Source organism: Delphinapterus leucas, chromosome 1 (assembly GCF_059928025.1).
Source record: "Delphinapterus leucas isolate spDelLeu-1000000601 "Yukka" chromosome 1, BTC_Dleu_Yukka2, whole genome shotgun sequence".
Taxonomy (NCBI): domain Eukaryota; kingdom Metazoa; phylum Chordata; class Mammalia; order Artiodactyla; family Monodontidae; genus Delphinapterus; species Delphinapterus leucas.
Window position 1 is genome coordinate 134,792,869 of NC_143129.1, and position 26,547 is coordinate 134,819,415.

Below are 26,547 nucleotides of genomic sequence, written 5' to 3' on the forward strand. Positions count from 1 at the left end.
TCACTTACTTTTTTTTTTTGTATTAGCAAAGTTTTACTTCTGGAGGGGATATATGTATACATATAGCTGATTCACTTTGTTTTACAGCAGAAACTAACCCAACATTGTAAAGCAATTATACTTCAATAAAAAAAAAAAAGATTTGCTTAGGTTAAAAAAAAAGTTTTACTTCAATTTTTTTCCTGCTTATAAATAACTTTGAAAAACTTGATATGCATGAGGCTAACATAGCTGTTATTTAAAGGCAATGGAGGGGCCACTGAAAATGTCTCTCTGACAAGAGACATTGTTCAACATCTTCCCCACGCTGCAGGTGAAGGCAGGAGGAGTGGGTAGAGCTCTGCCATCAATCCCCTGCCCCAGTCCCCCTCCGCATGGTGAATCAGACTCTGCTAAGCTGACAGCTTAGAGCTCCTAAGGTTACCTGAATATTTCGGTGTGTTAGGGGAAAATGCCAGGGTTTCAAGATGGCCCATGTGCCAGCCTGATGGGCCCTCAACCAACACCTTCTTCCCACTCCAGCCACAAGAAGAGCCAAGCTCCTGGCTGGCTGGGGCCTGCTTGGGCCCTTGGGTGGGAGGCAGCCTTTCACCCCCAGCACCCCTCCTCACTCCCCGCCAGGAATTTTTGGTATCCCCTGTCTCACGTGGTATGAGATGCTGCTGAGACCTAGTCGTGGCTCTGAGGCAGATAGTGAGGGGTGGCAGGCAGAGGTCCAAGGACCGTGGCTGGGGGCAGTCCCGGCACCTGCAGCTCTGGGCTGCCCCTACTTTTATGTTTATTTCCAGACTGTGGACCCATGCAGGGAGGGTTGGGTGGGGCATGGTGATGGCAGCCTCATCCCTGTAATAGGAGAAGAGGGCAAGAAGGGAGAGACAAAGAGTCCTGAGGACAGGGACAGGGCTGAGTGAGAACCAGACAGGAACTTGCCCTGAAGTTTGCCAGCTGTGGCCCACCTGAAACAGAGCTCTGCTTCCAAGGGGACCCCTCAGGTCAGCCCAGCTGGGTGACCACCCAGGGCATAGGCAGGCCAGACTGAACCTGGGGCCACAGCATTAAATAACATTGGCAGAGGAGGACTAGTTGAGGACAAGGCATGGTGAGTGTTCAGGGTGTGATGCTGCCAGTGCCCAGCCATCAGAAGGGGAAGCAGCGCTCCTTGAAGTGACCCATGTGGTCCAGGTTGGGCAGGCAGGCATACTGGCTCGGAGCAGGAGTACCAGACGCTCCTCCTCCAGGGTGGAATGTGGTCCTGGATCATCTCCTTGTTCACAAAGCCCAAGCTGTAGTCCCAGGCTTCAGGGGCTTTGTCTACAATGTACCAGAGCTTGAAGCAAGTGGAATGTTTGTTTCTGCAGCTCCGGCTGCAGCAAAATGTCCTTCTTGGTCTGATTGGCAAAGAGCAGTTGGCACATGGTGTCATCCAAGTCCCTCATGATGGCACGGATCACCTGTAGCATCCAAGTGATGCTTGTTCCTCCTGTGATCATGTGTACAGAGTTCACTTCTTGATGGGGTTGGATTTCTTGTCTGGACAGATGGCAAACTTTCCTTGGCCCTGGTAGACTAGCAGCCAGGTTGGGCCCTGGAACTCAATGATGTCTCCAATCTTCTTGTTTTCCAGGTATGGGAACATCTTTACTTCCAGTGGGAAACTTGGGCTGGGTGTCTTTGAAGTAAACCTTGATGACCAGGTCCACTAAAGCCCTTTCATCATGGCTGGAGATGGTGTAGGGCTCAATGGTAAGGTTTTGGTGGATTTGAGCTGAAAAGTAGATGTGATGGCCTATGAGGAGGCCCAAGATGTAATGGGGCTGTAAGTAGAACCACTGGGTGTTATGGCTGATGATCTTCTCATCGATAAGCCACAGTGAGAACTTGATGTCCAGGTTTTCAAAGGTAATGGCTGGGGCCCAGTGCTGGATAGCAGGGCTATAGAGGAACCAAGCTGGGGAGAGCACCGTGTGGCCCAGTGTGCTCAGCTGGGCCCTGTGGTGGTGGCTGCTGCCCCAGCCAAGAAAGTTGGGCTGCCTCTTTTCACTTTCTTATTAATATCTTTTGATGCACAAAAGTTTTCAATTTTGATGAAACCCAGTTTATATATATATATATTTTGGCTGTTTTGGGTCTTTGTTGCTGTCTCTAGTTGTGGCGAGCGGGGGCCACTCCTCATTGTGGTGCGCAGGCTTTTCATTGCAGTGGCTTCTCTTGTTGCAGAGCATGGGCTCTAGGCGCATGGGCTTCGGTAGTTGCTGCATGTGGGCTCAGTAGTTGTGGCTCACGGGCTCTAGAGCTCAGGCTCAGTAGTTGTGGCGCACAGGCTTAGTTGCTCTGTGGCATATGAGATCTTCCTGGACCAGGGCTTGAACCTGTGTCTGCTGCATTGGCAGGCAGACTCCTAAACACTGTGCCACCAGGGAAGTCCTTATCTTTTTTTTTTTGTAATTGTTCATGCTTTGGTGTCATATCTAAGAATCCATTGCTAAACCAAACGTCACCAAGATTTACCCCTATGCTTTCTTTCAAGAGTTTTATGGTTCCATTTTGAGCTAATATTTGTATATGACGTGAGATAAGGCACCAACTTCATTCTTTTGCATGTGGAAATCCAGTTGTTCCAGAACCATTTGTTGAAGAGACTAATATTTCCCCATTGAATGAAAATAGTACTCCTCTGGAAAATCAATTGGCCATAGATGTATGGGTTTAATTTCTGGACTCTCAATTCTGTTTCATTGGTCTATATGTCTATCCTTATGCCAGTGTCACACTGTTTAGATTACTGTAGCTTTGTAGTAAGTTTTGAAATCAGTTGTGGGTCCTCCAACTTTGATCTTCCTTTTTAAGATTATTTTGGCTATTTGGAGCCTCTTGCAATCCCATATGAATTTGAGGATGGGTTTTTTTCATTTCTGAAAAAAAGTTGCTGGAGTATTGATAGAGATTGTGTTGAATCTGTAAATCACTTTGGGTAGTATTACCATCTTAACAATTTGAAGTCTTCTAATCCATTAACATGGATGTTATTCCATTTAGTTAGGTCTTCCTTAATTTCTTTCACAGATGTTTTAGAGTTTTCAGTGTACAATATTTCACCTCCTTGGTTAAATTTATTCTTGGGTATTTTATACATTTTGATGCTATTTGAATACTAGTGGAATTGCTTTCTTTATTTCCTTTTTGAATTGTTCATTGCTGGTGTATTGAAACACAACTGATTTTTGTGTGTTGATTTTGTGACCTGCAACCCTGCTGAATTTTTTTATTAGCTCTAGTAGCTTTCTTGTGGATTCTTTGGAATTGTCTGTATGTAGAATCATGACATCTATGAACAGAGATATTTTACTTCTTTCTCTCCAATTTGTTTCCCATTTATTTATTTTTCTTACCTACTTCCTCTAGCTAGAACTAGTGTTGAATAGCACTATTCAACTAGTGTTAAATAGCAGTGATGCAAGTAGGCATCCTTGTCTTGTTCCTACTCTTAGGGGGAAAGCTTTCAGTCTTTTACTCTTATGACATTAGCTGTGGGTTTTTCATAAATGACCTTTATCTTGTTGGAGAAGTTCCCTTTTATTCCTAGTTTTCTGAATGTTTGTATTATGAAAGGTTGTTGGATGTTGTCAAATGCGTTTTCTGTGACAACTGAGATGATAATTTTTGTTTACATTTGTTCTATTAATGTGGTTTACTACATTGATTAATTTCCTTATGTTGAACCACTCTTGCATTCCTGAGATAAATCCCACCTGATCATGGTGTATAATCCCTTTAATATGCTGTTGGATTTGGTTTGCTACTATTTTGTTCAGGATTTTTGCATCTAGAAAGGATATTGACCTGTAATTTTCTTTTCTTGTGATGTCTTTATTGCCTTTGGTATCAGTGTAATGCTAGCCTTACAGAATGAGTTGGTAAGTGTTCCCTCCATCATGGTTAACTGCATCAACTTTGGAGGCAGATGGTGTCAGTTTTAATCCTGCTTTTGCCACCAAAAAGTTTGTAATAAGTTTTTCATTATTTAACCTCTCTAAACTTCAGTTTCCCATCTATAAAATAGATGTGTTGGGAGTATTAATTGGGATCATTCATTGTAAAGCCAGTGGTGTGCTGGTAAAGGTTTAAAAATCAGCTCTTAGGGGACTTCCCTGGCAGTCCACTGGTTATGACTCCACGCTCCCAATGCAGGGGGCACAGGTTCCCACATGTTGTTCCCCTGGTCGGGGAACTAAGATCCCACATGTTGTGCGATGCAGCCAAAAACAAAGAATCAGCTCTTAGAGAAGGTGGGAGTGGGAAACCCTGATTTGTAGTGTTTGCCTATTTCCATGGTGTAAATACTCCTGGCTGATTTAAAGATACCATTGTGAAGTCATCTAAGGTGTAGATGAGAAGAAATGTACACAGTATGCTCTCATGAGCCAGTGGGAGCTGACTCCAGTACATCATTTTTTAAAAAAAGTATGAAGTACAGAATAAATGATCAATCACGAAATATTATCACTTCAGTTGCCTTTAACAAAAGCATAAAATAAAATGAAAATAGAATGATTCCTGAAAAGTCAAGATATAAATCTCCCTTTCTATTGCCTTATGTTCTAAAATAATTTATATTCTAGGTACTTTGAAACGTTATCTTCAGATGGTCTGTCCTCTGTGGGAATCACACTGCATACCCCCTTACTATCTCTAGATCTTGTGTATCATTGTTTACAGTGAACATAATCACAGGGCAGTTGGTCTCTGTCCACAAGTCTGTCTGCCCTGCTGGCAATTCACCGCACCTGGAAAAACTTGTTACTCCTAATTGCTTAACCATGTTAACCTTGAAGGCTGCTGGAAAATTTAGAGGCATCGTCCTGCCTTGGCTCCCTGGTAGATAAGGTGTTCTGCCTGATACTGGTCTTGACAGCAGTCACCATGCACTCATGCTTCCCCTAGAAGGCATAGATTGCCCAACCACCTCATCAGGCAAACAATTCTGCCAATGTCATGTCCTCTAGACTTCTGCTCAGACCCAGGCTTAGGAACATTTATGAAGCAAAGACTGTCTTGCCCTGTTCCCTGGGTACCTTGTCCCAATTCTTTTACAAAGCCACTGTTGTCCCATGTTCCTTATCCACCCATCTATCCATCCATCGTCCATCCAACCAAGACTTACAGAGTGGCTAATGGCTGCAAATACAAAGATGGTGTATGGTTTCCATTGTCCGTAAACTCACAGACTGGGATGGGGTAGGGTAGAGTGGAGACAGATATGCAAACACATAGAATATATTGTGATAAGGGAAAGTACAAAAGTATATGCAAAGTACTCTGGGAAACTAAAGGAGGAATTCTGCTTGCCTCTGGAAGTTAAGGAGGTTTTCGCAGAGTGTGTATAGGTAACCATAGTGTAAAGCAGAGGCTTGGGGCCAGATATGGTAGACTTTGTGTGCCTGACTGTGCCATTGAACCTGATCCTTCAGCAACAGGGAGCCTTTCTTTTCTTTCCTTTTTTTTTAATTGCCCTGCATCTTAGAACTTCAAGGCTATGTTCCCTGTTAATAATAAAAATATAACTAACTTTTTAAGGGCTTATAATGTGCCAGATATTGTACTAAGTGCTTTAAAATCATTATTTAACTTAATCTTCACAACAGCCTCGGAAAATAGAAATTATTATCATCCCCACTTTACAGATGAGAAAAATGAAATTTAAAACTCTAAGTCACATAACTAGGAATGGGTAGAACTAAAACCTAGCTCTAATTCAGTGCTGAGTCTGTGCTCTTAGAAACACAAGCCAGCTGCACTTGGTATAGTTGAGGGCCTGGGAAGAGTGGTCCCATCTCCCCACACCAGCCTCCCAAAACTTCCTCCCATTTTACAGTGCTCATACGTTAAACCCTCTTACCACCTACTTGAGCCGATAGCAATTATCTGAAAGTACCTTGTTTAGGAGGCAGCGGTAGTTAATGTGGAGAAGGACTTCGAAGGATGTTGACAGCAGTGTGAATTTACTTCCAAGAACTGCGGTTGCTGTCGGCTGACGTCGAGTTAGTGATTAATATGCTCTTGTGTGATTCAGCTAATGCCCCTCCCAAATAGTGTGTTAACCCAGTGAAAAAAGCACATGTCCAACTAAGCTGAATGTCAGACCTCTGTGTCAACTCCCATTTTACATTCTGTAGAAGGAAAAGCAGTCCCACTTAACACTGCTTACCAGGTATTATATATATATATAATTAATTACATTATTAATTATATATAATTAATTATATAGATATAGAATTTAATTTAATGTTGACATCGACATCAACTCCGTGAGACTGTGTGTGTGCAGTTAAGTAACCTGAAGCTCAGAAAGGTGAAACCACCTGTTCAAGCTCGTGGAGTCAACTTCTTTCTACTACTCCAGGACCCTAACTATTGGGGTGGTCTTGTTTAGTTTATATCATAGTGAATAACCACTCCTCTTTTTAATACAGAAACGTTATTTATTTTTAGAGATGTCTCTAAAGGAGCATTATTATTTTAGGGATGGGGGTAGTGGAAAGAATGGGCACTTTGAAGCTAGGTATTCCTGGGTTAGAATTCTAGTTCCTGCTCTGTAGTGGTGTGACTTTTGGTAAATTCCCTAATCTTACCTCAAAAGATGATTGTGGGAATTGAAGCAGATGGCTGGTCCCTAGGGGTACTTCAATACACGTTAGTCCTTTTCAGCTGCTGGTTGGTGTAACATGAATGAGCATCTCCAGACAACTCAAGCAAATTGGTTAAATAATCAATATATTCTTAGAGTTTATTTTAATTAAAGAAAAAAAACCTCCTACCAGGTGGCCTTTTGGGGGGTAATTTAGGGACGGTAGTGTCAAACGAGGCAAATCATACAGCTCCCGCAGGTTGAGACTCAACAGACCCACCAGTGAGGTCTATTATACCCATTAGAGTTCTGGGGAGGAACAGGAAAAGCTGCTGTGTTGAAGTTGCAAAAAATCTGGTCCGGGAGACAAAGCACACAGACAGATAGAAAGAAAAATAACCATAGAAGGCAACAGAGGGCAAGAGTCCAAGGAGTGATGCAGGCAATCAATATTGCACGAATTTGGAAGAGAGAGAGAGACCACTTAGAAGGGGCCAAGAAACCTTTCCTGACCTGTCTCCTGCACTCCGTCCTCCTTCTGTCCCTCCATAGTACTTCAGGTTTCTCTTAGAGTCTCCAGTGCACTTAGCTCTTCGTAACAAGGTGGAGAAACTTTCACTGTCTCTTAATAGCTGGTGCCAGAATTCCTCTTGGGGATGGAAGCATCTAGGTTTGGAAAATTCGGTGTAATGGAATAGGCTGGGGAGTGCTGGAGGCACAAAGCTGAGACCCAAGGACCTGGCTGTTGGAGGAGGGGCGACTTACTGTGTTAAGACAGGGAGAATTTGAGATGCGTGGGGACAATCTGGGATGGAGTGAGTGAGGAAAAGAGAGGAGAGAAGGCAGAGGGAAAGGGAAGAGAGCAGCCATCAGCGCAGCAAAGCTGTGATTCCTCCCCACAATTACCTACATCTCCAGCGATTGCTACTAAACCCAGGCAGCTTTGTAGGAGTACCTTTGATGGGAAAACCAGGAAGAGGCCAAGTTTCGTTTCAACACTGCAGAACACATTAGACGTGGGGCGGTGGAAGTTACCCAGCTCTTGAAAGGGCTCTATACTTCTACAGGCCAGGTAAAGGCTGGGGGTTCAAACCTAGTTTACCCAGATCTTTGAGAGGCAGACTTCTGATTTATCTCTCCAATTCCTTTCTCTTTTCTTCTTTGACTTTTCCTCCCTTCCAAACTTACAGTACCTGACACATAGTAGGCACTCCATAAATATCTGTTGTGCTGAATCAAATAAAAATATGATACCTGGTTTCTGCTGTCATGGTACCTAAAATTGAGTGAAGACAACACAAACACATTTCACACATAAAATTAAATCTAATCTTAACAATTCTGAGAAGGCTATAGGTACCCATTAAATAGGCCTAACACTTCTCTGTTTTTCAGTATCCTTCAAGGTTTTGCTCACATTTCATCTTCCAGGAAGCCTACCAGGATTTTCAGTGATGTGTCCTGTCTCTGAAATCTTATGACATTTCCTACCTGTATCAGCAAATTTGACACTTGATCACTTATTTTTTGACGGATGTCTTTCCTTTTTCACTACATACTACAGTCCCTGAGGGCAGGAAGCGTGCCGCCCTTGGACAGAGGCGGCCACGCTCAGTGGCCTGAGCGTGAGTACATATAGTACCTTAATGCACATGGCTGTTCAGTTGATTGTTACTGATCATATGTGTCCTGCATCATATTCTCAGAAACTTGAGAACTTAGTATGTGCTTGGCAAATATTAGTACTGATTAACTATTTGCCGAATTGAGTTGAATTGTTGGGTAGCATAGACCTCTGAGATTATAAGATTCCTAGATATCATTCTCGTACCAAAGAAACGGAAAATTAGAAATTAGGAAGGAATCAAATCTAATTCTTGTTAAGCTGTAATTTATCTTCCTATTGCTTTTGGGCATATAATTCAGGCTTGGCACTTCAAATGCAAATCTGATTTCTTGGCCAGTAAACTTTGTATGGCTACTGTGAGGTTAAGAAATAAATATGCATAGCATTTTGAGGCTGGTAGGCAGCAGAAGATCATGTGATCTAACCCAGGCGAAATGTGAGTTCAGAGAGGTTAAATAGACTGCCTTATGCTCTGTAGTCTGTTGTAGAGCTTACTTGCTTTCAAGTTTCCTGCTTTCTGTTCCAGTGGTCTTTCCAGGGCACTAAGCTTAGCTGTTAGAATAGCATTTCTTCAAAGTGTATTCATTATTAATGCAGTATACTAAGTCCCTGGGGTAGAATAAGCCTCATTATTATAGCTAGTAAGTCAGTCTAAAGCAATCTGATATTCCTGTAAAACTGAATAAATTTTGTAGTAAAGTATCCTTGGGCTCACTGCCTTCTGAGGTGGCCATCATCTCATTTGTCCTGTATTTTAAAAAATCCATAAATGAGCCCTTCTGTGTTAACATTCATTATAGCTTAGCTTTATTGATTCTGTTATAGTGCTGTTAATTACAGGAACCACAGAAATCTTCAATTAGGTTAAAGCCATAATAAATAAGATTAGTAATACTTATTCTGCTCTGTATATTGAGTGTTTTTATGATAAACTGATGTTTATCTTTTCAGACATTACTACATTAACATCTTATAAAATAATTATATGAGATATTTTAATTTTTTAGGCAAAAACATCTGAGAATCTTCTAATAACTAGTGATGTTAACTATCATTATTAATCCTCGTGACAACCCTATGAAGTGGACATTATGGTTATCTTCACTTACAGATGAAGAAGTCAAAGCTTATAGAAATTCAGTGTCTTGCCCAAGATCCCACAAGAGGGGAAGCCAAGATTAAATGAGATGATATATATGTACCTAGCACAGTGCTGAGCAGATAGTGTAGTGAATAAATACAAGTGGAAGAGTCAGTGTGAAGTGAAAATAAGTGAAAGCAAAGATGAAGCTGTTGTGAGGATAGTATATGAAGTATGTGTTATAAGTTCCTATATATTATACATATATGACTAATATTTGATTCTGAGCTTCCTAACAATCAAAGGGAGAAACATAATCAGTTACATAAGGGATAAGTAACCTTGCTTAAGAGAAGTATATACTCAGCCATAAAAAGGAATGAAATTGTGTCATTTGCAGAGATATGGGTGGACCTAGAGACTGTCATACAGAGTGAAGTAAGTCAGAGAAAAACAAATATAGTATATTAACACACATATATGGAATCTAGAAAAATGGCATAGATGATCTTATTTGCAAAGCAGAAATAGAGACACAGATGTAGAGAACAAACATATGGACACCAAGGGGGGAAAAGGGGATGGGATGAATTGGGAGGTTGGGATTGACATACATACACTACTATGTATAAAACAGATAACTAATGAGAACCTACTGTATAGCACAGGGAACTCCACTCCATGCTCTGTGGTGACCTAAATGGGAAGGAAATCCAAAAAAGAGGGGTTATATGTATACGTATGGCTGATTCACTTTGCTGTACAGCAGAAACTGACACAGCAGCGTAAATCAACTATACTCCAATTTAAAAAAAGAGAGAGAAGGTAAATATTTCTGGAGCTCAGACCTAAGGGTCCTTTTTCAAGACAGAGGATTTACTTTAGCAGGGACCTTAGAGGTTGAGACAAAGTCACTATGGGATGCTGTTAGAAGCCTGGAGAAAGTGATGGCCAAGCCTGAGTGAAGTGGAGAAGCCTGAGTTGCCCTGGCAGGAGGCAGAGGAAGGATTAAGAAGTTGGAGGGGCGTACTAGAAGGGAAATGTTATGGAAGACCCACCAGAGCATTATGTTCCATGGGAGGCCTGAAGGACACAACATTCACCTAAACCATTAAGAATGGCTGAGTAATATTTCATTGTATATGTATACCACATCTTCTTTATCCATTCATCTGCTGATGGACACTGTCGTACTTGTTTCTTGATGGAATTATACTAATACATGCTCCTCAGCTAGTAACTAGCTAATTACGTGCCATCCACGCACTGTAATGTGGTTGGAATAGTGTTTGTATACACCTTCTTACCTAACCTTCATAATCATTTATTGAGGTAAATGGGCTGGGTAATATTATTCCAATTTTACATGTGAGGAAACTGAGGATTATTTTAGGAACTTGCCTGGGGCACACAGCTAGGAAGTGGCAGAGCTGAGGTGAAGTTCAAACTTAGGTTCACATTTACTCCAAAGTCAAATTTACGACTAGGCCATGGGACAGTTGGGCTGAGGGCAGAGTTATCATCTTATGAGAGTCGAAGTATCTGAGGAAGAAGGATCTCATGTCTTACAGGAGTGGGCTGAGACAGTTCAAATCAGATCAAGGTTTATCTCAAGCAATAATTTGAGGGCAGAATCAATACCGTATCAAATGTGTGATGCCTCGAGACATCAAAGTTCTATTCTAGACAGTACCCCCTCAGTAATTTTAGTCTGAAAAGGTTTTAAAGTGTGCATTCAGGGACTTCCCTGGTGGTCCAGTGGTTAAGACTCTGTGCTCCTGATGCAGGAGGCCAGGGTTCGATCCCTGGTCAGGGAACTAGATCCCAATGCCACAACTAAAAAGATCCCACATCCTGCAACTAAGACCCAGGACAGCCAAATAAATAAATAAAGTGCACATTCATAAGCATAAATATGATTCATTTGCTTTCATCTTTTTTCTTTCGTTGAATTATACTTTTAGTAAATATCTATTTATCTTCTACTACATGTCATGCATGGTTCCTTCTAAGTAAAAAATTATATAGTTTCCTTCCTATTACATTTAATCAGACTCTTTTTCTTCCTTTCAGTCTATCCTTATGAGTAAGTATTTTCAGTGGTCTGCTGTATTCATGGTACTAAGCAGTGGAAAAGGATCTCTTAAAGTGTAATCATTTCACCATCATAGATGGAGCCTAACTCAGTGCATCAGAGGTCATGTAGAAGATCTGTCCAGTTACCATCTAAGTTTAGTTTCGAGGTAAAAGATTTAACATTTAATTTTACTTTTCCTTTTTTTGGAGGGTGGGATGAGGGAGAGGGATTGTTAAATGAAGGGCATACATTTATTGAATACTATATTTTCAACATAAAAGACAGTCTTGATTGTAAAAAAAATAGTACTTTAGACACTTCAGAGCATCCACTGAAATTTTAGATGGTTTAAATATTGGGTATTTAAAGTATTTAGCTATATAAAACCTAGAGTAATATAGAATGAACACATGCCATTTCCCTTTACTTTCTATCCCTTAAATCTTGTTTTTTTCTCAGCATGTATCACTATTGACATTATTTTAATTATTTATTCATTTACTTGTTTTCAACTATGCTCCCCAACTAGGAACCTCTTCTGTATTATTTCACTGCTGTATTTGCAGGACAGAATACTGCCTGGTACATAGTGGTACTCACCAAATATTTGTTGTATTCATTTATTTAACCTAAAAAGAGAGGATAATTTCCTAAAGAATCACAGATGATATCACAATGCGAACAGACAGACAACAAACCCAAAACCCACAGCAATTCAACATGCTTGACTACAAGAAAACGGAAAACTTTTACAAGCATAGTTTTTTAAAGAGCAAATAGTATGCTGAAAAAATACATATCAAAAGCATGACAGAAAAACTATTGCTATTTTAATTGAAGACCCTATTATTACAAATTGATAGAAGATACTATAGTGGACAAAGAACAAAAACAGACTGTATTTCCCCTACCCACACCAGCACACACATTGGTAAATTAAAAGAAACACGAAAAACAGAAACTAGTGAGAAAGCATAGGGAAAATTATTAATCTCTTTAACAATCATGGAAATTCAAAATTAAAGCAACAAGGTATATATATATATTTTCTGCGGTACGCGGGCCTCTCACTGTTGTGGCCTCGCCCATTGCGGAGCACAGGCTCCGGACACGCAGGCTCAGTGGCCATGGCTCACGGGCCCAGCCGCTCCGCGGCATGTGGGATCTTCCCGGACCCGGGCACGAACCCGTGTCCCCTGCATCGGCAGGTGGACTCTCAACGACTGCGCCGCCAGTGAAGCCCAACAAGGTATATTTTTAAAACATTAAAGTTATAAACCATTTAAAATGTTAAAATGTCCATTGTTACAAAACCTAACATTGTGTACATTTTTTAGGGCAGTGTAAATTCATGGAAATTTCTTGGAAAGTGACTTGCCATTATGAATCTGTGAATCGAGAATCTAAAACTATGCAGTCTATTTGACTCAATAATTACATTTCTGTGAATCCCTCCTAAGGTATTATCTAAATATTATATATTTAATTATTATTTAGGTTATTTGCATGGAGAAAGTCATTAGTTATGAAACTTCTGTAGTAAGCATTTATAAGTAAAATGCTTATAAATTAAAATAAGTTTAAGGAAACATTTACAAAATTACATGTCCACCATGATTATGCTTGTATTAAAAATATCCCTAGTGAAAAAATAACTGCAAGAAAATTTGAGGTGATTTTGCCTCTCTTTTCTAGTTTCCAGAATTTTATGATTTGTACAATGGTATTTTAGTTTAGTTTTGTTCGGTATAACCTTTTTGAAAAAATATTTATTTATTATTTTATTTTGGCTGTGCTGATTCTTAGTTGCGGCATGGGGGCTTCTTAGTTGTGGCGTGTGGGATCTAGTTCCCTGACCAGGGATCGAACCTGGGCCTCCTGCATTGGGAGCATGGAGCCTTACCCACTGCACCACCAGGGAAGTCTCCGGTATAACCGTTTTTTTTATTTTTATTTTTATTTTATTTTTGGCTGTGTTGGGTCTTCGTTGCTGTGTACAAGCTTTCTTTAGTTGTGGTGAGTGGGGGCTACTCTTCGTTGTGGTGCGCGGGCTTCTTATTGTCGTGGCTTCTCGCTGTGGAGCACGGGCTCTAGGCATGCAGGCTCCGTAGTTGTGGCACGTGGGCTCAGTAGTTGTGGCACGTGGGCTCAGTAGTTGTGGCTTGCGGGCTTTAGAACTCAGGCTCAGTAGTTGTGGCGCACGGGCTTAGTTGCTCCGCGGCACGTGGGATCTTCCCAGGCCAGGGTTCGAACCCATGTCCCTTGCATTGGCAGGCAGATTCTTAACCACTGCGCCACCAGGGAAGCCCTCTGGTGTAACCTTTTAAAGGCAAACCTCAGTGTTTGAATCTAATATATTTTCCCATTGTAATCTAGGAAACAGCTTTTGCAGAGAAAGACTGGTGAGCAGATGTTCTTTTGATGAAAATTTATGTGTGAAACCTATGTATGTATGATTGCTGGCTGGATGATTTTTTTTTTTAAGAGAATTTCCTAATAAGAGGCTTCTACTTCATTACATTTAGTTTGGTTCAGTTTGGATGAATATTTGTAGCAGATTGTAGGTTTCTTGCTACACATGACACGTTAGAAGGAGATATGGTTATTCCTCCTTTTACACTGTTCTCTCTCTCTCTCCTGTATATTCCCTATAGAGTAACCTTTTAAAGCTTTTCTATTTTCAAACATAAAATTGAATTCCTCGCCCAATTTAGTTGGTGGCATCCTTGGTCAACTCGTCGACTAATTTAGAGAATTTGGGAATCATGTGAAATTCCTTCCTCTGCCTCAGCACCCAGATCTAAGCAGTCATCACCCACTGTCTATTCCATCTCCTCAGGTTTTTGACAACTACTCAGTATCCCTCCCTGGTCCACTGCCTTAGATGTTGGTCTCATCACTTGCAGTTTGAAGTTCTACAATGTTATATGATTAATCTCCTTGCCCTCCGATCCATCTTCCACATTATCCCTATATTAGTGGTTCTCAAAGGGGATGATTTTTGTCCCCCAAGGCATATTTGGCAATATCTAAAGACATTTTTGGTTGTCATAAGTGGACCAGGTGGACTGGGGAGTTGAGGGGGAAGAGTGGAGGGTTGCTACTGGCATCTAGTAGTTAGAGGACAGAGATGTTGCTGAACATCCTACAGTGCACAGGACAGCAACCCTACCCACCATGACAAAGAATTTTCTGGCCCCAAATATCAGTAGTGCTGAGGTTGAGAAACCCTGCCCTGGAGTGATTCTTCTCAAATAAAAATCTGCTTACATACCTCAAAAACACACTATTTATTTTGGGCAGAAGTTTTTGCATAAGGCCCATCTTTTCTTATTCCCCAGTCACACAGCATATACTTATTACTGCCTGAATGTGCCACTTTCTCCTTGGTTCCTGTAACTTACCTGCTACTTGTAGCTTCTTCTTTTATTTTCGGTTTCTTCAGGCTGGGTTTCATGGTTCTTCTCTTGATCACTTTTAGAAGAGCATGAATCATACTGAGTGGTTGCTTATCTATCTCCTCCACTAAACTGTGAGCATCCAGAGGACAAGGAAACCATGCCCCATAGGATTAACAGAAACTGGTAACTAACAGAAATTCTTGAGCTTGTCTTAACAGCTTGCTAAAACCCCCCTCTGCTTGTAGCCTGTCTTCACTGAGCAAGCCTTAATTATTTTGTTGCAAATTGCATACCCTCCAAGATTCCCATAGCCTAAACAGTAAGATGTTTGCCCAAGTTGTTTTCCAGGAACTTGGGGTCAGCTGAGTTTAGTTTGAGCTCCAGCTGGCTAAGGCTGGTTGGGACCACTGACCCTAAAACTGAGTCTGTGCAAGTGTTCCATAAATAACCTTTTGAAGTCAGAGGGCCAACAACCGTACCCTCAGATCATGCCAAGTGCCTCCATTTTTGAACATGCAGGCCATGAAGAAGCATGTAATTCAGATACTCCTGTGCGGGACCTGATTGTCTCACCTTTCCCCATGCCTAAGACCACACTCCTTCTTTATTTCTGAAATATCCCAAGCTCCTCCCCTTTGAGGAGGCAGATTTGAGATTTATTCTCCCATCTTCTTGCTTGGCTGCCTTGTGAATAAACCCTTTCTCTGCTGCACACTTTGGTGCCTCAGCATTTGGCTTGCTGAGCTTCCGACAAACAAACGTGGTTCAGTAACATCAGGAACTGGGTCTTGTTTTTGGAATCTTCAGGACCCAGTGCAATGCCTGGTATAGTGGAATGGATCTGAACTCAACCAAGAACCTCTGCTCATTCCATTTCATGAGCCCTGCAAAGCAACCAGATTTGTTCTCGGGCTTTTCTTTCATTTTTCTGTACCCTTTGCCTTACCTGAAATACTGTTCTTTCATGTTTCAGTCTCCACTCATATCACTCCCACCTGTTCCTTAAGACTCAGCTTGATTAAAAAAAAAAATCACAATACCTTACTAAGTCCACCACTTGTGTCAGGCCCAGCATTACCTTAGTTCACTTTCGGCATAGTCTTTATGAGGAAGGTATTATCCGAACTTAACAGGTGAAGAAAATAATGCAAACAGCCTTGAGTGGCAGGTGAGGCAAGACATTCACTCAAACACCCACAAGGTAGGCAGCTGGACTGACCTTCCCCACTTGATTCTCTTTTTTTCTGTTATCTCTGCTGTTTCCTTCCAGAAGACACCCTAGAGATTGTTTAGTCTGCCCCTCAACTCTTTTTTTTTTTTTGCCCCTCAACTCTTATGAGTAAACTGTGAACTGTTTAGGGCAGGGGTCCTCAAACATCCCTCCACACACACACAGCAGGAGGTGAGAGGCGAGTGAGTGAAGCTTCATCTGCGCGGCTCCCCATCGCTCGCATTACCGCCTGAACCATTCCCCCCTCCCCCCGCAAGTGGAAAAATTGTCTTCCACAAAACCGGTCCCTGGTGCCAAAAAGTTTGGGGTCCGCTGGTTTCGGGTAACACAGGTGGTTAATGGTGGGAGCCAGACCTAAACCCCAGAATTCCAGATTCGAATGCGCCTCTCACGCACCACGTACCATACCCAGCACTTGCTCCATATGAAGTAAGCTGCCAGTAACTCTTCAAGTCTCCAGGAATCCTCCAGCAGGGTTGGTGGAGTCAGGGCACATGCGGAAGCCTCAGTGAGCAGTGAACCGAGCTGCAGAAATCTGATCACACATAGCTTAGGCAGATTCTCATCCAAGGATTTCCCGGGAGAAGGCACTTGGAGTATTTTAAGCATGGGGGTGAGTGGAACACATTTGAATTTTTAAAAGCTCACTTTGTAGAATTAATTGGAGACTGGATTGAATACAGAGTGACAACTTAAGAGATGTTTGTGGTCCTTCAGATGAGAGATGGTGGCAGCTAGGATCATGTTGTCGGAACACTTAGAGAAACAAATGGACTGGAGACATACTTAGGAAGTAAAATCACCATGATTTGGTCGTAGACTGCCTATGAGGTATGAGTCTGGCTATAGTGTGACCTTAACTAAGATAATTAAGACTTGTTTCCTCAAAGATAAAAGGAAGATAAAACCTACTTTGAGGGATTATTAGTAAACAATGAAAATCGCTGGACACACATTAGATATCAACAAATGTTTTTATTACTATTTATAAGTTTTTAAAAAACTTCTAAGACCTTGAAATACAGAATGGGTTGGACGTGAAGTAACCTGTTAACGTTGGAAGGTTAATTTCTTAAGTTCCTATTACTCTCATGCTTCACAAGCTCATCTCTTGCTCGGTGGCAAAAAGGGGCAGAGGCCTGTGAGAAATGCATCGCGGTGCACAAAGATATGGTGAAGGGCACTCCAAATTCGAGACGGGTAAACCTATGGCCAAATCCTGACAATTTCACTTTCTGCGCTCGCAGATCTCTCATTCTTGCATTGCTGTTTCTAGAATACGTGATGAAAAGAAGCGAGTGAGGGCTGGGGGAGTGAGAGAAGCCGCATGGGGGCGGGGCGCGAAGGCTAGAAGCGCTGGGTCCTGCGCGGAGGCGGTGCCGCCGCCTCCGCCTTCACCGCGGTCCCCGCCCCGCTTTCCGGGGGCAGCCGCGCGTGACATCACGGGGAGGCGGGACCGGCCGCAGGGTGGTAGGCGGGGCCAGCCGCGGGGCGCGGCGGGAGGCGGGTAGCGCAGGCCGCGGCGGCCGTGGAGTAGGTAGCAGCCGCAGACTGCCGAGCCGAGCGCCCCAGCCCTGGTAGCCCACCCTGCGCGCCCTCCTCAGCCCCCGGTGCGTGTACGCTGGGGCTCTGGGGGGCTGGCCGCTTAGGGAGCGGGCCGCCCGACCCTGACCCGCGCAGTGACCCGGAGCCCCCCGGCCCAGGCGCACACGGAAGTGGTGAGTGTCACCGACTGGAGGTAGAGAAGCCTGCGGCGCCCGGAGGCTAGGGGCGGGGAGCCCGGCGCTGGCGGGAGACGCGGCCGCCGCTTTGGGGCCTCGCGCGTCGCGCACCCGGGGCCGCTCCTCGAGCGTGGCTCTGGACCTGGGGGCCGGGCCGGGGCAGGGTGGGGGCGAGCGGGGCCGGGCGGGGAAGGCGGGGGATTTCCAGCTGAGCGGAGACGGCCGGTGCCGGGAGGCCGGGGCCCCAGGCCCGAAGGGGAAAGGTTAAGGCTCGCTGCCCCCTCCCCCAGAGCGCACACCAAGTTTTCATAAACAAGCCTGGGACGCGCTGACATCCTGTTTATACCACCCTGAGATACAGGCGCGGGCTTGAGGTTGGACGTCCCTCGCTGTTGCACCGAGAACTTGACCGCCAGCTCTCTGACAGAATTGCCGGGGAGCGGAAGGAGGATTTTTCAGGCCTCAGGACGGATGCTGAGCGTCTTAGCCATTTGACTTCTTTGCCATCTCAGCGAGGGAAAGTTTCTGGGATTTGGGGCCCAGTTTGGGGCAGTGGGGCGTCTGGGGACTCAGGAGACGCCCCCTTTCCTTTTAGGTTCTGTTGGGACACTGGCCCCAGGTAGCGGGCGGAAAGTCTGAAAGACGCTCACTGGGCGAGATGGCCAGGGAAGAGGAACAGTGAGAGCGAACCACTCGGGGAATTGCGAGTCCTGCTGTAAAGGGACTAGTAACCGAAACTGGGGCTGGTCTCTGGCTCCATGTGTAACTCCTCAGACCCCATCCGCACGCCGTCGCCAAGCATCAGAGGGAGACGTCGCTTTAGCAGGACTAGTAAACACTCCTCTCAGGTCACTCCCCTAGGTTCCAGGGATGTGGGCGCCTTGGATGTGTTTACCGAGGAACTTCTCTAGGGGACTAGATAAAGGGTATGATTATTGCCAGGTGTTTGTGCACATTTTTTTGTTTTTTTGATTGTATATTCTTTGCGAATTCTTGTGTGTCCATGGGAAAGAGGATACCATCGTCCGTGCCACTTCTCTTAATACGTGGCTGTGAGCTGTCTTATGCCCCTGGTTGGATACATGCTGTTGACTTTTTTTTTTAAGAGTGCAGGGCTTTTTTCTCAGTGGCAAGAGTTTACAGCTGTATAAAATTGTTATTACTTTTTTGGGGGGAGGAAAGCATTAAAAACCTGACATAGTTAAGTGATGAGTATAATGCAGAAACAACTAGATATGATCATGGAGTGTTTGATTGTTGGCTTTTTTTTTTTTTTTAGAAAAAAGATTTGAGTTATGGGCATTTACACAGTGGAAAAAATTTTTAAGATGAACATTGTATATTGATTACATTTTTGTTCCTCGCTTTCCGAAACTCCATTTTGTGTTGTTTCTGCCTTTGCTTTGGGTGACTGATGTTTTTCAAGACCAGGCAGTCGTTTTTATTGAAGGATCAATGTGTTCTTTTGTACTTTGTGGTGAAGGTTAATGGAGGCTACAAGGGTACCAGACACTTTGGGTACAATATGCATTGCAATATGGAGAAAATGTCTCCTATGTATAGATCCAGATCACATTTAAAGATGCAGGTACCTGCGTGATTGTGGACATTATGAATAGGAATAGTCACAACCTCTTTAACTTTGCATGTCATATCAACTAAGCACTTACACCGTATCTTAGTTTCTCTAAATAGCTACAAAAATGTATTTTTTTAATACTAGGATTGCAGTGTGACACTCCATGTTGAATAAAGCCAGTTTAGTTTCCCTACTCCACAGTATACTAATTGCTTATTATTATTGGGAAGTGATGATAGAGGGTGAATAAATTATACATACATAGACAAAATAATTCAAACATTTCCCGAAATATAACTACATTTCAATTTGTTGTAATTTAGTCAGTCTTAGTAGCAATTTGGCTAATGTTCTATATGTACTGGTAATTATCTTTCTGATCAATTGGTATCTACCTTTTACAGATGTAAGTTGTTAAGGGGAATTAGCTTGCAAAATGTTTTCAATTCAAGCTTTTGCTAAAAAGCTGGTAGAAAGTAAGGAATTTTGAGGGCAAAGTTGCTTTTGCAGGAAAAGAGACTCATTAAATGGCATGAAGAAATTTAAGCTGAGTGCTTTTAAATGGGATAGTGAGGTCTGCCAGTTTAGATTCTGGGTTCACAAACACTAGTGGTTTCAACTGCAGACCACAGATTCTAATAATGTTTTGAAGTTATCACTCAGTTTCTTCTGAGTAGCTGGAAGTAACACATATATTTGGACAGAAACCCAGCTGGAGCAAGTATTGAGAATGTATAGGTTTATACCCATTTTAATAGAGTGGACACTAAGGTACAACTGCATTAATAAGGTTTATTAACAAAGACCAAGGTCTGTTTTCCGACTCCTCTGTTAAGTGTTTCCTCCCCCAACACACATTATTTTATATATCTTTATTATGTATATACTTATGTTCTAATGAGGTCGTATGCTTTTAGAAGATTTATCATCTGAGATGTGAGTATTTGCAAGGAAGTTTTTCTTGTTCATTTCCACATTTAAAAAAATTGTTTTAAGTGGATAGGGAGTTGATTAATTACTGAATCTTGCTGAGCAAGCAGCTTCTGATGGTCTGACTTATGGTGGTCCAGTGTTCTGTGGACCCTTATCATAGAATAAAGATGCCAGAAAGAACCTCGCAGATTCTTTTAGACCAGTGTTCCTCAGCTGGGTATGATTGTGCACCCAAGGAGATATTTGAGGTTTATGGAGACATTTTTGATTGTTAGAACTGTGGGGGTGGGGTGGGGTTGAGAGGAGGCAGTGTTACTGGCATCCAGTGGGTAGAGGCCAAGGATGCTGCTCAACATCCTACAATGCATGGTGCAGCCGCCTACAGCAGAGAATTATTTGGCTCAAAATATCAGTAGTGCTGGTCTTGAGAAATCCTGTTTTGGAATGCCAGGTGGGTAACGAGAAGATCCTGGCTTCTGTCATGGCAAGCTGCTTCACTTCAGGCCCCTATTTTCTTCATCTGTAAAATGAAAATAAAAATATCCATCTTGGCGATCTCACGAAGCTGTTGGGAAAAACTAGGTAAATAATGGATGGAAGCTGAAGTGCTATGCAAATTATAACTATAACTGTTGTGAAGACTTTTTTTTTAATTGAAGTATAGTTGATCTACAGTGCTGTGCCAATCTCTGCTGTGCAGCAAAGTGACTCAGTGATACACAGAGACATGCTTTTTTACATTCTTTCCCATTATGGTTTATCACAGGATATTGAATATAGTTCCCTGTGCTAGACAGTAGGACCTTGTTGTTTATCCATGCTATATATAGTAGTTTACATCTGCTAATTCTAAACTCCCAGTCCTTCCCTCCCCCCTCCCCCTCGGCAACCACAAGTCTGTTGTCTGTAAGACATGATTTTTTTAAAACCAGATGAATTGTTATATATACTGGTCGTTGAGGAGGAAGGGGGTTGAGGCAGTATGTTGAATGCCAAGATTGGATGGTTTGATGTTACTGAATTCTTTGTTATTCATTTTTTTGGGTAGAGGAATTATTTAATGTAGTTATGTAATTATTAGAACATACATTTTTTAACTGTATTTTTTTTTTTTTTTGCGTTACGCGGGCCTCTCACTGTTGTGGCCTCTCGCGTTGCGGAGCACAGGCTCCGGACGCACAGGCTCAGCGGCCACGGCTCACGGGCCCAGCCGCTCCGCGGCATGTGGGATCCTCCCGGACCGGGGCGTCCTCTGCATCGGCAGGCAGACTCTCAACCACTGCGCCACCAGGGAAGCCCAACTGTATTTTTTTAAACATAAAGATTATTTTCTCACTATAATGAGGGAAAACTCATAAAAAAATTAGAACATAGAGGAAAGTAGAAAGTACAGGAGAAGAGTCATCCGTGGTCTACTCCCTTTTCCATTTTAGGACAATAACGTTCTTAGCAATTTCTTTTCTGTTAGAGTCATTTATATTGGAAGAAGAGCTAACGATGAAAAAAGCGGCAGTAGTGACCAAGGAAGGTGCTGTTTGTTTCTATGCCCTTCATTTTCTCTTTTCTAATAAATATGATGTACGGGCAGTTACATTATAGGAGACATTAGAGGAATTGGTTCACTATTTTTATACTTTGCGGGCTAACCTCCAAGCCGTGTTCTCGTTTGGCATGTTGTTTCCTCTCTGCTTCTTGCTCTCCCCTGAATTCAGCTAGGTGTGCCACTATTGCTTCCTGTCCCGAAACCCTATGGTAACATGGGGTTTTAAACAGCTGCCATGTTGAAATGACCGGGTTTCTGGGGCAGGAAACTACTTCCTGTGAGTATTCTTTCCTCTGAAGTGCACCAGCTTTTTTGGCAGTTTGAGGCAAGAAGAAAGCATAAAACTTTAAGTTCGTTTCTGTGGTATATTTACTTCTGAGATTTTATGATCTGTGATTCTTAACAGCTGGCAGCGGGCACACATTTTTTTCCTTGGTGCTCTATGAGTAAACTGCCGATCCTGAGGCAAGACCTGCTTTAGAAGCAAAACGAAAATTTCTTTAAGTCTACTCTAGGCAGAAGACAGAGCTGGTCTTTGTTCAGATATTTTTAATCTGTGGTAACTGAATTTACTTACCAGTAATATTCACACAGCATTTTGTTCATCCATTTATTCATTCAGTAAATACTTTTTGAGCTCCTGCTATGAGTCTCAGGGAGTGAATAAACAGAACAAAACAGGCAAAAATCCTGCTTTTATAGAGTTTACAGTTTAGTGGAAGACCCTTGAGCCTGTTGAGAGTTTCTCAGTTGCAGGTTATACACGGCAGCCACTGTGACTAGAGCAGGGTACTGAGAGGCAGCAGAAGGAGGTAGGGCTGGACATTCAGGATGGGGCCAGACTGTGAAGACTGCACAAGTCTGTGTGCAGTGTGAGGTCAGGGACTGTGACCTGTGTTGAACGAATGAACAGGGAAGATGGGAAGCCATTCACAGTTTTTGAGCTCAAGAATAACATCATTAGAAAATGCAGCAGCTGTGAAGCACTGACAGTTCTATAAAGGGTCAGCTTCATTTGACCATCGTGCAACTCTTCATCCTCCCCATCACAGAAAACATTCCTTACTTATCCACCACTTATCAACTGTTAGAAGACTACTAGGAAATAGAAAATGCTTAGAGCCAAAATAGATGTCATGAAGTCTGTATATGCTTTCCTTATAGTAGAGTAAAACTTATTTTTGGTTTGCTTTTAATTTATAAAGGATTTGTAGACAATCTACCTAACTCGTTTTCAAGTCAATAGGAGATTAAATACAAAAAACACAAGAGATGGGAATTGTTAAGAGGATGAATACAGGAAGGAACATTCTCTGAGGCAGGCAGTGTTAATTTTTATATTGGAAGTGAATGAGGAGAGGTTTATGAAAAGCAGAGCCATAACTCAAAAAGTGGAGCACCTTGGCTGGGGCCATTTAGTGGAGGGGTGAATGCCATCGTAAATACCTTAGCGTATTGAAGGTGTCACTTTCACAGTACAGCACAGTAATTGGTGTTGATAATGACCAGTCCATTAAGAAGAGAAGAGGTCAAGTTGTGGAGCATAATGGAAATGAGGCCATATAGTTCTGGACTTTAGCAGAAAAGGGCAGCCTGAGGGCTTGGGAGGTGTGCAAGTGGTGGGCAGAGGTGGGGGTGGAGTAAGAAGCTGCAGTCAGGATTGCTACAGGACAGGCTTGAAGAAGAGGTTTTCTTCAGCGTTAAAACCCAGTGAGGAATCTTTGCTTCACAGAAGGAGCTTTCACTCTTCAGGGTAAGTGATTGGAGAGGTCTGCAAGAGGAGGCTGCCTCTGCAAAACTTAAAAAGGGGAGCTGTGGCTATCTGTGGAGAAGGGGGTAACAGCTGGAACCCACCAGTTGGGGTGGTGCGGGGGACTAAATCAGGTCAACTAAATTACGCCTCTAGATGGTACACAGACTGATTTACTGTAGATTAGTCTTGTTTTTCATAATCTGTGTTTTTGGAAGCTCTGGAGCTGGACCGTTGGTTTGATCCTAGCTGTAAGAACGTGGGCAAGTTATGCCTGTTTCCTTATCCATAAAATGAAGATAAGATAGTACCTACCTCTAAGATTGTTTTGAGGATTGAGTGACTACACCTAAATACACCTAACGATTTTGGAATGGTGCCAGGTACATGTTGTGAGCTAAACATTTGTTAGCACGCGCGCTCTCCTTTTTTTTTTCCTCCTTCTGATTGGTGAGTATGCTTTGTGTTAAAAACAAAGAGCTCAGATTATATTCAGAATGCCTTAAGATGGTAGGGAAGTGTGACCCACTAAATGCAAAACAAAGAGTAGCTGATACATTCTATATTACAAAGGCTTCAGTTAGAAATGGATAAGTCAAAAACATTTAGGCACCTAAAGAAGGCAGTTTCTCAAATCTAGAAGAGATATAGACCGCACCAAGGTGGTAGATAAGTTATTTTTAAGAAAAAATGAGAAACAAAGTGTTTTTAAATTTTACTTTAAATGCCATCCAAGGTATATAATTTGGTAGGAATGTACTAGACTTCCCGGGAAAGTCAGTACTGTGTTGCTCTCCCTGATTCAGTTTACTTAGCGAGTGGTGAGCTGTTGGCAGAAAGGCACAGGCATACCTGTTTGTAAAATGGTGTCTTTAGAGTTGTGTGGAAATTTAAAATCTTATAAATCAGATAATATGCTATGGAGTTTTGCTGTTTAATGAATTATAAAAGTGTAAGAGAACTCTTAAATATATGTTGTTTCCCCTGAATGCTGTTTTATTAGTTCCTTTTTCCATGTATGTGTTGCATTTTCCTAAAACAAGATTTACCCCAAATATAAAATTGTACAAAAAGTTGGTCCTTCCTCCTAATCATATTTTGAATATATCTGTAGTTCTTTCTTAGTAATGTTTATGTTGCATTTATTCATATTCTCAAGAACAGTAGTTGTCATGTGGTTGGAAAAGAGCTCTTGATGATAGTCTCATCCCATGTGCTTTGATACCAAAGATGTTAGCTGTCTCTTCTCCTTGTCTTTCTATTTGAGAAGGAAAATAACAGTAGAACTCCCTAATTTTTATTGGGTGGGGGGGTGCAGTAGGTAGGGAAGTCCAGCTCATATAGTGAACAGGCTGACCTGTAGGTATTTAAAAGAATAAATTTAGGTCTATTAATTTCAGGTACATTAATTCAGACAAGTTCGAATGTATAAAGTGGGAATAGATAAGAACAATTTGTAATTAATGCAACTCTTGTTTTTAATGGTGTTTTAAAGGGTATTAGAACTGACAGCAGTTCATTCAGTTAAGCACAATTATATCTGCAGGCTTATTTGCACAGTTAATTAAGCTCAACTATAGCAAGGCTATAAATTATAGCAATTTTTTTCAATTAGTAGAATTTAAAATAATCTTTTATGTTATGGTGAGAGAAAACACAGAAGAAAAATATCAGGGAGAAAACAATCTACCAAATGTATATTTTCCGAGTGAAAAATCTTGTTATTAAACTAGTTTAATTGATCACACACAGGGAGGCAGACAGATGTGACTCATACAGTAAAGAAGCGCACTGGATGTTTGGATGTTTTGCCAGGTACACCTGCAAACCCATTTTAGGGCTAGTTCACAAAGTACAGACTTAAAAAAAGAAGATGCTTAATGCCTAAATTTAATATTCTGAACGATTTTGTTCCAGTAAAGCCGTCTGTAAAACTTTAGGCAGGTCTGCTAATCACTGTATATCAGTTACCTAATTGGGAAAATCATTTGATGTTTGGTGGTATCTCCAAAACACCCCATCTTTTTACTTGTTTAGAATGACCTTCACTCAGTTGGTCAGAAGTAGGAAGGGGAGGTCAGAGGAAGCCAGACTGGCCTGAACGTAAATTGTAAGCCTACTTGATGTGGATTTGTGAAGTAAGCCACTTGGGATGCACAAACTGGCTGAGATAAAAACGCTCTCAGGTTTTCATGTTCATTCCATTATGTAACAATTATCTGTAGGTTGCATATTATGTGAGAACAAGACGGTCCTGATTTCTGCCCTCAGAAGCTTCCTTGCTACTGGAAGACACAATAACTCAACAATTATTCAACTGTTTGTTTTAATTATTCTGAGTACCTGGAGAGATGTCTTAGTTTGGTATAAAGCAGAGGTGGGGAGCAGTAAGAAGAGGGGGTCTTTGTGACACATTTTTTTTTTTACGTTGGAATCTGAAGGGTGAAGGAGTTAGCCAGGCTAAGAGAGGGAGGAGCCTGTTAGCGCAGGCTCACAGCGTGCGCAAAGGATCTGAGGTGGAACCAACACTGCAACTGGAGCAGAGAGGACCGAGAGGCAGGCTGGTGAGGTCAGACTTGAGTCACTGTATGAAAAACAGAAGGATCCCCCCACCCCCACCACACCGGGAGCACCTCTGTCCACTCTGCTGCCAAATGCCTTGAAAGCCTTACTTCCTCCCACTCACTCATTCTTTAACCCTTTGCAACCTGACTGCCACCTCCACACACTTGAGACTTATTCTTTGAGGTCACCAGTGACTTTATGCTGTCATACTTAGGCCTTTTTTCTGTGCTTGTTATCTAAAGCATTTGATGCTGCTAAACACTCCCTTCCTGAAAGATGTCCCACACCGCACTGCTGTCTGGCTTCTGAGACACAATACTTCTCTCCTTTCTGTCTGTGTCTTTGCTCTCTTCTCTTTGGTGTCTTCTCTTCCTCTCCTCTCTCGCCGCCCCCAATACAGACTTTCCTAAAGGT

At 42.3% G+C, this 26,547-nt stretch overlaps 1 protein-coding gene and 1 pseudogene across 3 annotated transcripts in view; one reads left to right on the forward strand and one right to left on the reverse strand.

Moving 5' to 3' along the window:
• Positions 1-1,075: 1,075 nt before the first annotated feature.
• Positions 1,076-14,867, reverse strand: LOC111178342 (NADH-cytochrome b5 reductase 3 pseudogene; annotated as a pseudogene).
• Positions 14,868-17,540: 2,673 nt separating this feature from the next.
• The window catches only part of JAK1 (Janus kinase 1), a 139,168-nt gene continuing 130,161 nt past the window's right edge, over positions 17,541-26,547 (forward strand). For all 3 annotated transcript variants that reach the window (XM_022581222.3, XM_089921463.1, XM_022581220.3), the window contains exon 1: positions 17,541-17,760. The gene's annotated coding sequence lies outside the window, so the exon portion shown is untranslated. The remainder of the gene's footprint in view (positions 17,761-26,547) is intronic.